This window comes from Myotis davidii, unplaced genomic scaffold, assembly GCF_000327345.1.
Source record: "Myotis davidii unplaced genomic scaffold, ASM32734v1 scaffold330, whole genome shotgun sequence".
NCBI classification, from domain to species: Eukaryota; Metazoa; Chordata; class Mammalia; order Chiroptera; family Vespertilionidae; genus Myotis; species Myotis davidii.
This window is the reverse complement of record NW_006283770.1, coordinates 6,628,482-6,640,853: the sequence shown is the minus strand read 5'-3', so window position 1 is coordinate 6,640,853 and position 12,372 is coordinate 6,628,482.

Genomic DNA, 12,372 nt, shown 5'->3' with positions numbered 1-12,372 from the left:
AATGGGATGTGTGCACCTCCTGTGGGGTGTTAGGCATGCTCGGTTGATGGAAGTGCGGTGAAGAGGCAGGTAACTTGTGCATGCCTTGGTTTGCAACTGTTGCAGGCGTGGGAGGGTGACAGTGTGCTGGGGGATGTTTCACATGCCAGGGGGAATGTGCATACCAGAGGCCTCTGGCTTTGCAGATCCGCAAACCCCTGTGATGTGGCCAGGAGGACGTCAGTCTGGCCCAACACAGTGGCTGTCCCTGCGATCCTGCACCTTCTGGGCCAGGAGGCAAATCTTGCGCAGCCACTCCTGGGCACTGATGGCCTGCAGGTGCTACTTCAGTTCAGCCTGCAAGCTCCACTTGTGCTCACAGCTGTCACCACCGCCACATGGGGAGTACAGGCCACCCTCCGCTGGCCTGCCCTGTCCAGAGGCTCTCTGCACTGCTCACCTGCCCAGAGTGACTGGGGCTGGGCAGAAGCCAGGCGTCCTGCCCTGCACAACCCCGGCCAATCTGCCTCTGTGCGAGCTGCCGCCCCGCCGGGAAGGGTCACAGATCTGGGTCCCAGGACCCCGGACAGCCTCAAGCGCTCCCCCCCACCCATTAGGGTCACAGATCCGTGTCTTGGTCCTGTGGACAGCCTCAAGCACTGCCTCTCACCCGGAAGGGTCACAGGTCCGGGTCCCGGGACCACAGACAGCCTTAAGCACTGCCCCCTGCCCAGCAGAGTCACAGATCTGGGTCCCGGGACCGCGGACAGCCTCAAGCACTGCCCTCAGCCTGGCACAGATCGGTGTCTTGGTCCCGTGGACAGCCTCAAGTGCTGCCCCCCGCCTGCCAGGGTCACAGATCCAGGTCCTGGACCGCGGACAGCCTTGCCCGCTGCCACCCGCCTTCAGTATGCAAATTAGCTTCCATCTTGTTGCTTCAGGGTGGGGGTCCCCACTGGGGTTCCTGGCCAGTCTGGGTGAGGGGCTGAGGGCTGTTTAGCTTCCATATTTGTAACATAGTTGCTTAGAGTTGCAGCTCAGAGGCCAGCAGTGGCAGGTGGGGAACCTTGGCTTCCTCCATCACTGGAGCAAGCAAGCCTCCTGCTTGCTTCAACTGCCTGGCTGCCCGCTGCCATCTTGGTTGGCAGTTAATTTGCATATTGCCCTGATTAGCCAATGGGAAGCGTGTCGGAGGTATGGTTAATTACCATGTTTGTCTGTTATTAGATAGGACTAGTCTGTTATTAGATAGGATAATATTTCAGATAAAGTTTGAGACCAATGCTCTTTAAGCTTTGTATATGAGTATGTATTGCAAATATCTTCCTTTGCCCATCAAGATAAAAATAAATCTCTCTAGAATACTTAATGGCACTATATTGTATCTTTTGATTGTACAATGGAGTATATTAAATTACAATCAAAATAGCTTATAAATTTTTCTTTTCATTAAGTTCAAAGGTAATTTGAAAGAATCCATCTCTGGGAATTTGAGGAAATGTGGGCATTTTGTACTCAGAAAGTAGACTATGAGCTAGCAAATCCACTTCAGTTAATATCAAATCAGTGTTTAATGGGCAACTTACCCAAGCTCTATAACTCTGGAGCTGACACAAGAAGTTGAATCTAGAATTAATTTACTACCTGACAAAGACTATACTAAGCATTACACAAATGTTATCTCATTTCATACCTAAACTAATCCTGAAAGCTGGGGATAATGATCCACATTTTACTAATGAAGAAATGAAGATATGACCTTGACATATAACACTGTTGTGAGTAGAGGTTCTGTGGCTTTAAAGCTAACAAGCCATATGGAGTAACCAAGAAACACTTAAAGAGGAAAGCTTAAGTTGTCTTGAAGAATTAGAACAAGGAGGCTTTTCCAGAATAAAGACAGTGAAATGAAATAATTATGCAGAGAAGAGTGGGCACTGAGAGTAAGGTGACATTAGTAAAGATTAGAGCAGATCTTTTATGGAAGGCTGAGTGGTTTGGACGGGTTGCCCAGGACCTGAGATTCACTCTGATTCTTGTAGAACTGCCATTTTTACTATAATTCTCTGTAGGACTTTGCTACACTACACCTGATTTTATATTTTTAAGTATGTGCCCAGCACATGCATGGTTAGAAGAGCCCTCTTAACCCATGATTCAATAGATGTTATTTTTCACTTTCTTATTCTGGGTGAGGTTAGTAATTACATTCAGCTGTCTGTAGCCATCCCACTACTGCTTTTTTGCAGACCGTCACTCTTCCTTTGTTCTTATGAGGAGGATTGCAATGTGAGCTGTGAAACGCATGCTTCTGTCCAGTCCTGACAGAAGCTTGTTTATCATCGGCCTCTTTGCTCTGGATCTTGATGGTTCAATCACACGGCTTTCCAGCGGGGGGATTTATCTTTCTAGTCACTTTACATAGCAATCTTAGAAAATCTCAGAAATCATTCTCACTCCACAATGGGCAAAACTACTAAAAATGCCCATTCTTTGAAACACACAAAAAATGACATATTGTGAGAAAGATAAAATTTAACCGTAAAGCTGAGGAACTCAGAACAAGAGAAGAAGATTTGACTGGCCTTTGTGAACAGCCCACAAAATGCACAATTGCAACAGTCTGAAGCAGGCAGTATGTGGTAGCTTAAAAGGTAATATTACAAGTCATTGTATTTAGCTCAAGCTTTGGAGCCTAAAATGAAGACAGTGGGAATTGCAGTAGATGTCCTGAGAATGTCCCCCAATCACATACACACATCTTGGTTCAAAGAGCTCTCTTTATTGTAAAGAAACCAACTGCCTATGGTTCTTTCAATCATTTATGAACTTATAAATTTATTCTTTCAATCATTTATGAACTTATATTTAGGTTAGGTATTGAATACTTATTTTATTCAACACTTATTTTGGACAGTGTTATTTAGGAAACCAGGGATAAATACAAACAAGGTACAGAAAAACAAATGTTACTGGCATTCAGAAGAAAGAGATGTTGCACCCAGATAAAGGCATATAATTACACAGCCTCCCACTGAGAAAGAAAACATTTCTGTGTAAAAAACCTCCTAAGGCTGGCATTCAAGTGCTAATGTTTAGAACAAAAGCCATGTGGGCTATTTTGAAGGCACTGTAAGAAGCAGGGTCTCCGCAGTGGCTGGCTGTGGTGTCAGAGTACAGGGGAAGTACAGGGGACCGGGACTAGGCCAGCAATCCTGAGATCTGGAGCATAATCATCAGAGGGCAGCCAGCAGGTTTGTAGGGGGTTGGTGTCAGCATCTGAGATCTACCTATTTTCTGACACCCGGCCAGATTTACACAGTTTTCATGTAGGAGGTGTCTAATAGTGAGCATAGGGAGGACGTCACAGAATAAGACTCGGATGCCATAGTGAGACATCTGAATGAAGCTACCTACACCATAGACAATAGAAAACAAAGTGGCAAGTGAAAGAAGGATGAGAATAAACTTGATAAAGTAGAAAGTGCACACATCCTTGAGCCAGATACACCTGGGTTTGAGTCCCAGTTTCATTACTGAGTTGAGTTGACTGAACAAGTTACTATTTTGCCTAAATAGCAGCATCCTTGTGTGTGTTTTTAAAGACATTAATACCACATACTTTGAGGAGGTTTCATTAGATTAAGAAATACTTTATGAGCCGAAACCAGTTTGGCTCAGTGGATAGAGCGTCGGCTTGCGGACTAAAGGGTCCCAGGTTCGATTCCGGTCAAGGGCATGTGCCTGGGTTGCGGGCATATCCCCAGTAGGGGATGTGCAGGAGGCGGCTGATCGATGTTTCTCTCTCGTCGATGTTTCTGACTCTCTATCTCTCTCCCTTCCTCTCTGTAAAAAATCAATAAAATATATTTTTTAAAAAAGAAATACTTTATGAAGTCCATAAACTTTACATATCCCCAGTAAATAAAATTATTAAAATTATTAGAATTGCTTTCTCATATTGACCCCTTCCTATGCCCTGCCCCCTCTTGCCTCCTCCTCTTAGCAATTACAAAATAACTGGTCAGGGTTTAGGCCATGGTCTTCTTCAGAGTTCAAAACATCTGAGCTGTACTAATGAGCCACCAAGAAAATACACAGCTTATCCAATTCGTTTTCTTCCCCTCCAAGGAAATGAATGAGTAACTTCAACATCCAAAGTTGCTTTCAGGGGAAAATATTCTAAAAGCATGACAAACTGCTAACAAGCCAGGTAAATCCTGCAACTGCTCAGCAGTTGAATTCTGCTGTCAAGCTGTGTGGGGAAGTGGCACGATGATAAAGGGGTGTATTACAGATAAGTGGTTGCAAGCAAGTAGGTAATGATTGGAAATGATTACCTACTGGCCAGAGGACCAAACATCCAACTGTAAAGAGCAGTTGGGTAATTTGAAGTCATTTGATCTGATAAACATTATGGTGCTGAAAAAGCTGGGTATTGTTTCCCTTGGAAAACGGGTTAGGGAAGAAACATTTTACCTTTAAAGCTACATGCAGAGCACCCTATTCCTCTGCAAAATTAAGAAATTGAGGGAATTTCAGAAGAAACAATACACTGGGTGACACTTTTCAAATAATAAAGGACAAAAAAGATCTTTTTAAATTACACAGAAGACTTTGAGTAGATTGACTCAAATTTCTGCTATTTTGACGGCTTCAACAAATCCACTCCCAGTTTCTACCATGTGTTCAAGACCATGAGGGCTGCCAAGTGCTCTCTATAGATTTATCCATCAACCAGATCAACCACTATTTAATGAACTGTATTACATGGGGATATTTAAAACAATAGCCAGGTATTGAGAATAAAGCCTTGGTTTTTCAAAGATGGCAGATGAGTGACTGAAATGGGTGAGTCATTTCCTATCCCACACAGATTCTAATACTCACTGTCATAAGGGAAAGAAAGAATCAACAAATGATTTTTTCCCAGGGATAGAATTAGATAAAATGTGAACATTATCATATTGTTTTCATGAAAAGGAAGTGACTCACGTATTATTCAAAAAGCAGGCATGAGATAGTATAATTATCCCTTTCACATCCAATTATCTAGACAATTTAAGGAAAAGACAACCAAAGCAATTGCTTAAATAGTTAGATTTTAGGAGAATATTGAAACCCTGGGACTAAAATTTTTGGGACACATGTTTTGACCTGTTTTTCAGCAAAAGTGTTTGTTATACATTGTGTGTCAATCAAGAAAGGAAAAGAATGAAATAATACTGACCCATGTCTTTGAGGAGCTTAAAACTTATAAGTAGTTATAGAGTACTAGAGGCCCGGTGCACAGATTCATGTACTGATGGGGTCCCTTGGACTGGCCTGTGCCCTCTCGCAATCCGGGACCCATCGGGGGATGTCCGATAGCCCGTTTGGGCCTGATCCCCGCAGGCCCAATCCAGACAGGAGGGAGCCCGATCCTGTGCATTGAGCATCTGCCCCTGGTGGTCAGTGCACATCATAGTGACCAGTCGACTGGTCGTTCAGTCATCTGGTCGCTTAGGCTTCTATATATATAGATAAATTTAAAAGCAATGTGGTAAGCTTCTGATGGAGATAAACATAAGTTGTTAAGAAATGTAAAGGAGGAGCATCTAACTCATCCTTTTGGGGGAAAGTTGTCAGGGAAGGTCCCAAGAGGACTGAACTGAGTTGGAAATATTCAAGAGATGAGAACAACTGTAGGAAATTCACGGAGAAGTCATTGTTGGAAAAATGCCCTGAGGTGTATTGGAACTGACCTCCAAAGGAGGATGGGGCCAGGATACCCAGGAAAGAGGCTGACAACTCCAACTTAAACACTGAGTTTGTTAAGGGAACTATAGATCTAAGAGGAGTCAGGCTGCAGCAGGACAAGCCAAGTGGCATGTGCTTGTTAAAAGCTGTATTTTCCAAAGCAGTCAATAATTTAATGGGCCTGCTTATCTGGGTGTGAACTGGCATTCACTGAGAGCAATTTGCTTGTTAAGATGGCATCAATCCAGTCAAGCACCAGAAACCATTTTGCCTTACAAGTGATATGGTGGCATCTATAAGTACTTCCATACTGCAGGGATAGAAGTGTGAAATGGACCGTAGAGGAAAGTGATAAGGACATTTGAAGAGGAAGCAGGAGTCAAGTTTTGGAGAGATTTATATATCAATATATGGAGCAATTAGACATGGAGCAGGAAAAATCATTTGATCATCTAATACGAAAGTTAAAAATGGGGAAAAGATGTTTCAGTGTTGATTTTTCCAGTAAGGTCCTAGTGGCCATGAACCATGGCCAACCAGCAGAAGCTAGAAACAAGGTGAGAGCCACTCGGTTGGGTAGGGACCACAAAGAGCAAGCTTGCAGGGAGAGAGTGGGAGTCACAGAAAAAACAGGCACTATTGAGGACATTGCCCAAGGCAGAGAGACAAGAGAAACACCCTGGCCTCTTCCCTCCTTCTACCTTCTAGTATGCTACCGGCTCCTTCCTTTTCTCCTAGCTAAGAGGAAGGGGATAGAAAGTTTGAAAAATATAATAGAACAGGGAATGGACTAGAGGAAATACGAGAATAAATCCGCAAATGGCTGGTGGGCAATTGCCCGAGGAGCCCATTTTAACAATCAAACCGAAGATATTGTTTGCTCATAAATGGTGAAAATCAAGCATCTATTTTCAAAGATAGGGTTGGTGACACAGAATACAGATATATGCACTATTGAGGGAAACGATCATCTTTCCCTTGGATGGTAGCCAGTGACACATGACATTGAGAGAAGTTAGAAAAGAAAATGGTACCTTCGTTGGAATTTAATTACCTAAGGAAGTTAGGTCTCACTTTCAATGCCACAGTTAGATATAGTAGGTCATTAACTTCTGAATGTATTTCACCCCCTAATAACTTTTAAAGGAGCTCCCAAAAGACAACACTATTTATTGCAGAACTGATTTATATATTTTTCATTTTGGGGGAAAAAAGGCAAAATTTTCTTTCATGCAACATTTCATATGGGCAAATATTTGATAAGGAAAATAAAGTGAATGTATGAGAGTTAAAGGAACTATTGGATAATAGGCAGTATATTAAAGCCTTTTGACAGTCAGTTACTTTCTTGTAGTAGTCACCTTCTGCAGTAATTCAGAGACCTCAGAATGTCTGAGATAAGACTCAATAAAAGGGTCCCTTTCTCACCCTCCAGAAAAATTTTGTGTTTGCTACTTTTACACTTTTGATTGTGGCTGCTGGTATTGCTGTCACTAGAAGTCCTGATTTTTTTAAAAAAAATGCACAAAGTAGCCCTCCTACCAAGCTTCCTTATTAGCGTTGCATTATCCTGGATCATGACCTGATGCTGTTCATTCAATTTTACTTTCAGGAACTTTCATTTCTGGTTATGTGCATCCAAACTGCTATAGAATAGCACATCTTGAAAGACAGAGTTCACTAGTCTCCAATCCAGTTGGTCAGAAGCCTCTACGAAGGATACCACACTTAAGAATACAGGTTGTTTTTCCAGTGATTGGCAAACTCATTCGTCAACAGAGCCAAATATCAACAGTACAACGACTGAAATTTCTTTTGAGAGCCAAATTTTTTAAACTATATAGGTAGGTACATTGTTATTAACTTAATTAGGGTCCTCCTAAGGCTTAGGAAGAGCCACACTTAAGGGGCCAAAGAGCCGCATGTGGCTTGCGAGCCACAGTTTGTCGACCATGGCAGCCAGATTGGCTCCGTGGATAGGGTGTTGGCCCTCAGACTGAAGGGTCCTGGGTTTGATTCCGGTCAAGGGCACATACCTTGGTTGCCGGTTTGATCACAGGTCCTGGTCAGGGTGTGTGGAGGGCAACCAATTAATGTGTCTGTCTCTCTGTCTCTCCCCCTCCTTTTCACTCTCTCTAAAAATCAATGGAAAAATATCCTCTGGTGAGGATTAACACCACCACCCACAACAAAAAGAATGTAAACTGTTTCTAAGGATAATCTAGAACTCAAACCAGAATAGTAATTTGTTCCAGGACATCTTAATGTGGCATCTTTTTCTCTAAAAGTCTAAATTTGCTGAGCTGTTCCTGCATCTCCATATTTCATTTTGCCTGTGTAGACAGCCTGAGAACACTTGACATAACAATGAAGTGAGAAAAAGCTTACACAGTAAGTAAATTGTCTGAATTTCTGAAACAGAAACCTATTTTCCTTTCCCCCCTGGGCTCTCACTGTCTGATTTTGTTTTTATAGAAACCCACAGTTCCTGTCATTGTGAAAATCCTGATTGAAAGAGATACCTTAGGACTGATAATACCTATCAGTAAAAATAGCCCTCAGAAATGAGCACTCCTGTTTCCTGCCTGAGTTTAGAAGCAATTGAGCAAAAGTGAAGAAAAAGAATGGAGAGATTTTTTAAAAAATGTTAAATAGAACTATTTGGAGGATATGATGTGGGTTCTAGTTACTCTGGGCTTCATAAAATTGATTTCAGGATGTATGTTTGCTCTGGATCCACCTGTAGTTTCAAGGTGACACAAAACCGCAACTGATTCTTCCCCTGCCTGTGCAAGGGGCACAGAGGTTTGCCCAAAGAGGGAGCCTGCAGACCGGAAGGCTCAGAACATGGAACTTGACAAGAAATCACAAAAGGTTCAGCCATCTCTGTGCCTCTGTATCTCTATTTTGATGCATTAGCTGTGTGACAAAGGGGACACACTTGAGATAAGATGAGGCATGTAGCAGCTCAAAATTCGCTAGTTTAAACAAATAGATGAGATTGGAAGCGAGGCCCTTCTCCCACATTGGTGTTAGCTTCTTCAGAACTTAGTTTTGAACCCTGGCAAGAGGATGGGGAAGAGTGGGCTTGGAAAGAGGCAGTGACAGAATTTAAAATGTGAATTGACTAAGAAAACAGAATTTTAGTGAATCTGCTTGGAAGGTACTGGTTGACATTTTCTGAATCGGGCTGAATGGAGACTTGGCATCACTAATTAAACTTCTATATAAAACAAAGAAGTTATTTCATACACTTGGGCTTGGGGCAGTTAACTTTTTAAAATATATATTTTTATTGATTTCAGAAAGGAAAGGAGAGAGAGAGAAAGGGAGAGAGATGATGATGATGATGATGATGATGATGATGATGATAGAGAATTATTGATCAGCCGCCTCCTGCAAGCCCCACACTGGAGATGGAGCCGCAATGGGTACGTGCACTGACTGGGACTCAAATCATGACCTCCTGGTTCATAGGTTGATGCTCAACCTCTGAACAATGCTGGCTGAGCAAGGGCTGTTAACTTTTTTACCTGCAATGTATTCATCAATTTCCATCTCAGTTTTCAGAACTGTGTGTACTTGATTTCAATGGCTGCTCTGGAAGCTATGTCCTACAGGCTGGGATAAAATGTCTAACTGAGGTTCCCCATGCAGAAACAATATTTACTTGAGCAATCTTAATTCAGAAAAAGCTGTGCAAGATGGACTATGTAATATGACAATGTAGACAATGTGTTTCTCTTAGCAGATATATTTAGGATGTCTTATAATTTGGGTTTCTCCTATTGCAAAGAAATTCTCTTGCCCTTAACTGTTTAAATTTTGGAGAAAGGTAATTAAGGAATAATTTTCCTGTGGTGATGTTTGTGGTCTTCGCAAATGAATCAGCTTCTGGCACAGCAGTAAAGGTTGGATCCAAACTGAGCATGGTTTACAATAATGGAAGCAGATGGTTTACGGAGTGAGGGAATGAGAACTGATTATTGATTTGCTATCCTTGTAACGGCATCAGTGGAGAGTGATAATGGACTGTACCACTTGTAACAGAGTAAATAGCCATTTTTATATTGCTTGCTTTCTTGCAAATAGGCTACTAGCAGTGAGAGTAAAATATATGGCTGTCTCATATCTCGAAGCACTAAACAAATCGCGCTGGAGGAAGGGAATGAAGCACTGTGAAACATTTGCTGATATTTATATCTGAGCTCAGGCTGAAAACTCCCTATTAAAAAGTTCACAATTCTCCTCGTTTCTTTGCCAACATTATTGAGGTATTACTTCCTCAACTCTTAGCTGCTAGAGTTATTTTGGAATAATGTAGAATTGTTTTTCACCTCACAATACTCAAGAAGTACTCTGGGGTTCTTACCAATTTGTCATTTCTGTGACAAAATATGTTATTTTCTGGGCTTACATTTCTTGGGGGAAAAAGGATGCCTAGCAAAGTAATAGGAAGGCGTATCAAGATACAGGAATGCAGTTTTAAAATAATTCTTGCATAAAGAGTTTTTGCTGATTTAGAGCAAAACTCGGGTTTCACTCTCTCTCTTCTTTAATGGTGGCTTTCCTCCTACTCCTTCCTCTTAGACTCTTGGCATTCTGTCAGGGGAAGCTAGCGAGATACACTCCTCTCTGAGCCATTTCTTCAACATTTTCTCTCTGCCTGTTGGAGGTGCCATGAGACCGCATACTTTTTTTTTCTAATATATTTTATTGATTTTTTTTTTTTTTTACAGAGAGGAAAGGAGAGGGATAGAGAGTTAGAAACACCGATGAGAGAGAAACATCCATCGATCAGCTGCCTCCTGCACACAGCCTACTGGGGATGTGCCCACAACCAAGGTACATGCCCTTGACCAGAATCAAACCTGGGACCCTTCAGCCTGCAGGCCAATGCTCTATCCACTGAGTCAAACCTGTCAGGGCGAGTCTGCACACTGTTTGTAAGCAGGATGATTTTGAGTGTTGCAGGACTATACAATCTGTTTGTCCCAAGACAAGTGTTTCCACAATTGATATTCACAACTCACATTATTGGAATGTTATTTTCGAAGGTGGTAAAATATTTCCATCTCTAACCAGAAGAGTGGATTTGTATTGAAAAATCAGTTTATTCCCCAGTGTTGTTGCTGTTTCACTGTTCGGAATAGGGTTCCCAAACCCTTTGTGTCAACCTGGTGGTCCACATAGCCTCAAACAGAGAGTTTGTGTTGTATTAGAGAGCAAGTGGTGGCCCTTTACCCTCTATTCCTCGTGAAGATCATTGAATGAATGGGTGGAAGTGGAATTTGAAGAGAAGAATCTAAAGGCTATATGCAAGGATGACAAAGAGTTCCTCACTCTGATCTATTGGTGGTGACATCAGGGTTCTTTTGTTGAAAAGAATTCTGGGGACACACCTGGCCTCAGTGGGAAAGCAATGTCATGTTGAATCGTGGCATCTGCTAAAGCATGGAGAATGGAATAGAGTGCATCTCATGGTTCCCAACCATGACACGTAAGAATACTTTACATCTGTTTGAAATGTCACAGTTGTTGGAGCATTGTTATATGTTGCATATCATCTAATCAACATTTTGTATTGAAATCACATACTCCCTTTTCTAGTGCAAGACTCCCAGAAGGAGGGCTTAGGACATGGTACCAAGATGATACAGATATTGCTTAATAATTAAGAACTTGCTATAGTCTTGGTAATCACATGTATTAGCTAGTACAATCAAACTTTTCATAAACTCACCATGAATGTTTAGAGACTCTTAAATGCTGACGTGGAGAAATGCACTGCATGTTTAGATATATTATCTCTGTCTCTGGGGGCTGTTTTAAAGTATTTATTTTTCATTTGGATATTGATGGTCATTCCTCTTTAATTTGTACATTACCTTGAATTCTAGAACTTCATGTTACAGAAATTGGTTTTATTTAAAATATATTTCAATTTGTTTATTACTTTGTTTGCTAAGCAAGTACTATTGTGCATGTCTTCCATCACAAACAGTAACTATTGTTGAACATACAGCCATGCTTTTACAGTAAAAGCCAGATTGTTTATTGTAACATATGTATGTTTTATAAAAGCGTGTTTCTTTATCAAGTGGTCCTTAACTAGAGGTGATTTAACTACTAGAGGACATTAGCCAATTGTTGGAAGCCAAGCAGACTGCCAAATGCACAGGACAGCCACCCATCACAAAGAAATGTCTGAGAATAAGAGACCTGCTCTAGCTCATAATATAAACACTCATCTTGTAAGTCATGGTTGTAAACATTTTTACTGGTCTTCCAGTTGATAACCTAATTGAAGAGCACAGTATTTTGAAATCAGCCATAAATCACTGTTGAAATTTATCATTATAAACTTAAGGTATTAATAATCTTTATCACTAATAATGGTAAAGATAAACTATACTATGACATAAGTGATGGCTCAAGAAATTTTAAGGATTAAATCATAGACTATCTGCTCTGACTACAGTGGAATTGAACTAGAAATCAGTAATAGAAAGGTCAAAAAAAGTCTTTAAAGTTTAAAATTAAAGTAAAATACTTCTAAGTTACCAATAGATGGAAAAGTATATCAAAGAGAAAATTATACAATATTTTGAAGCAATTTTAAAATAATTATAATGTGATATTATGTTAGTATAA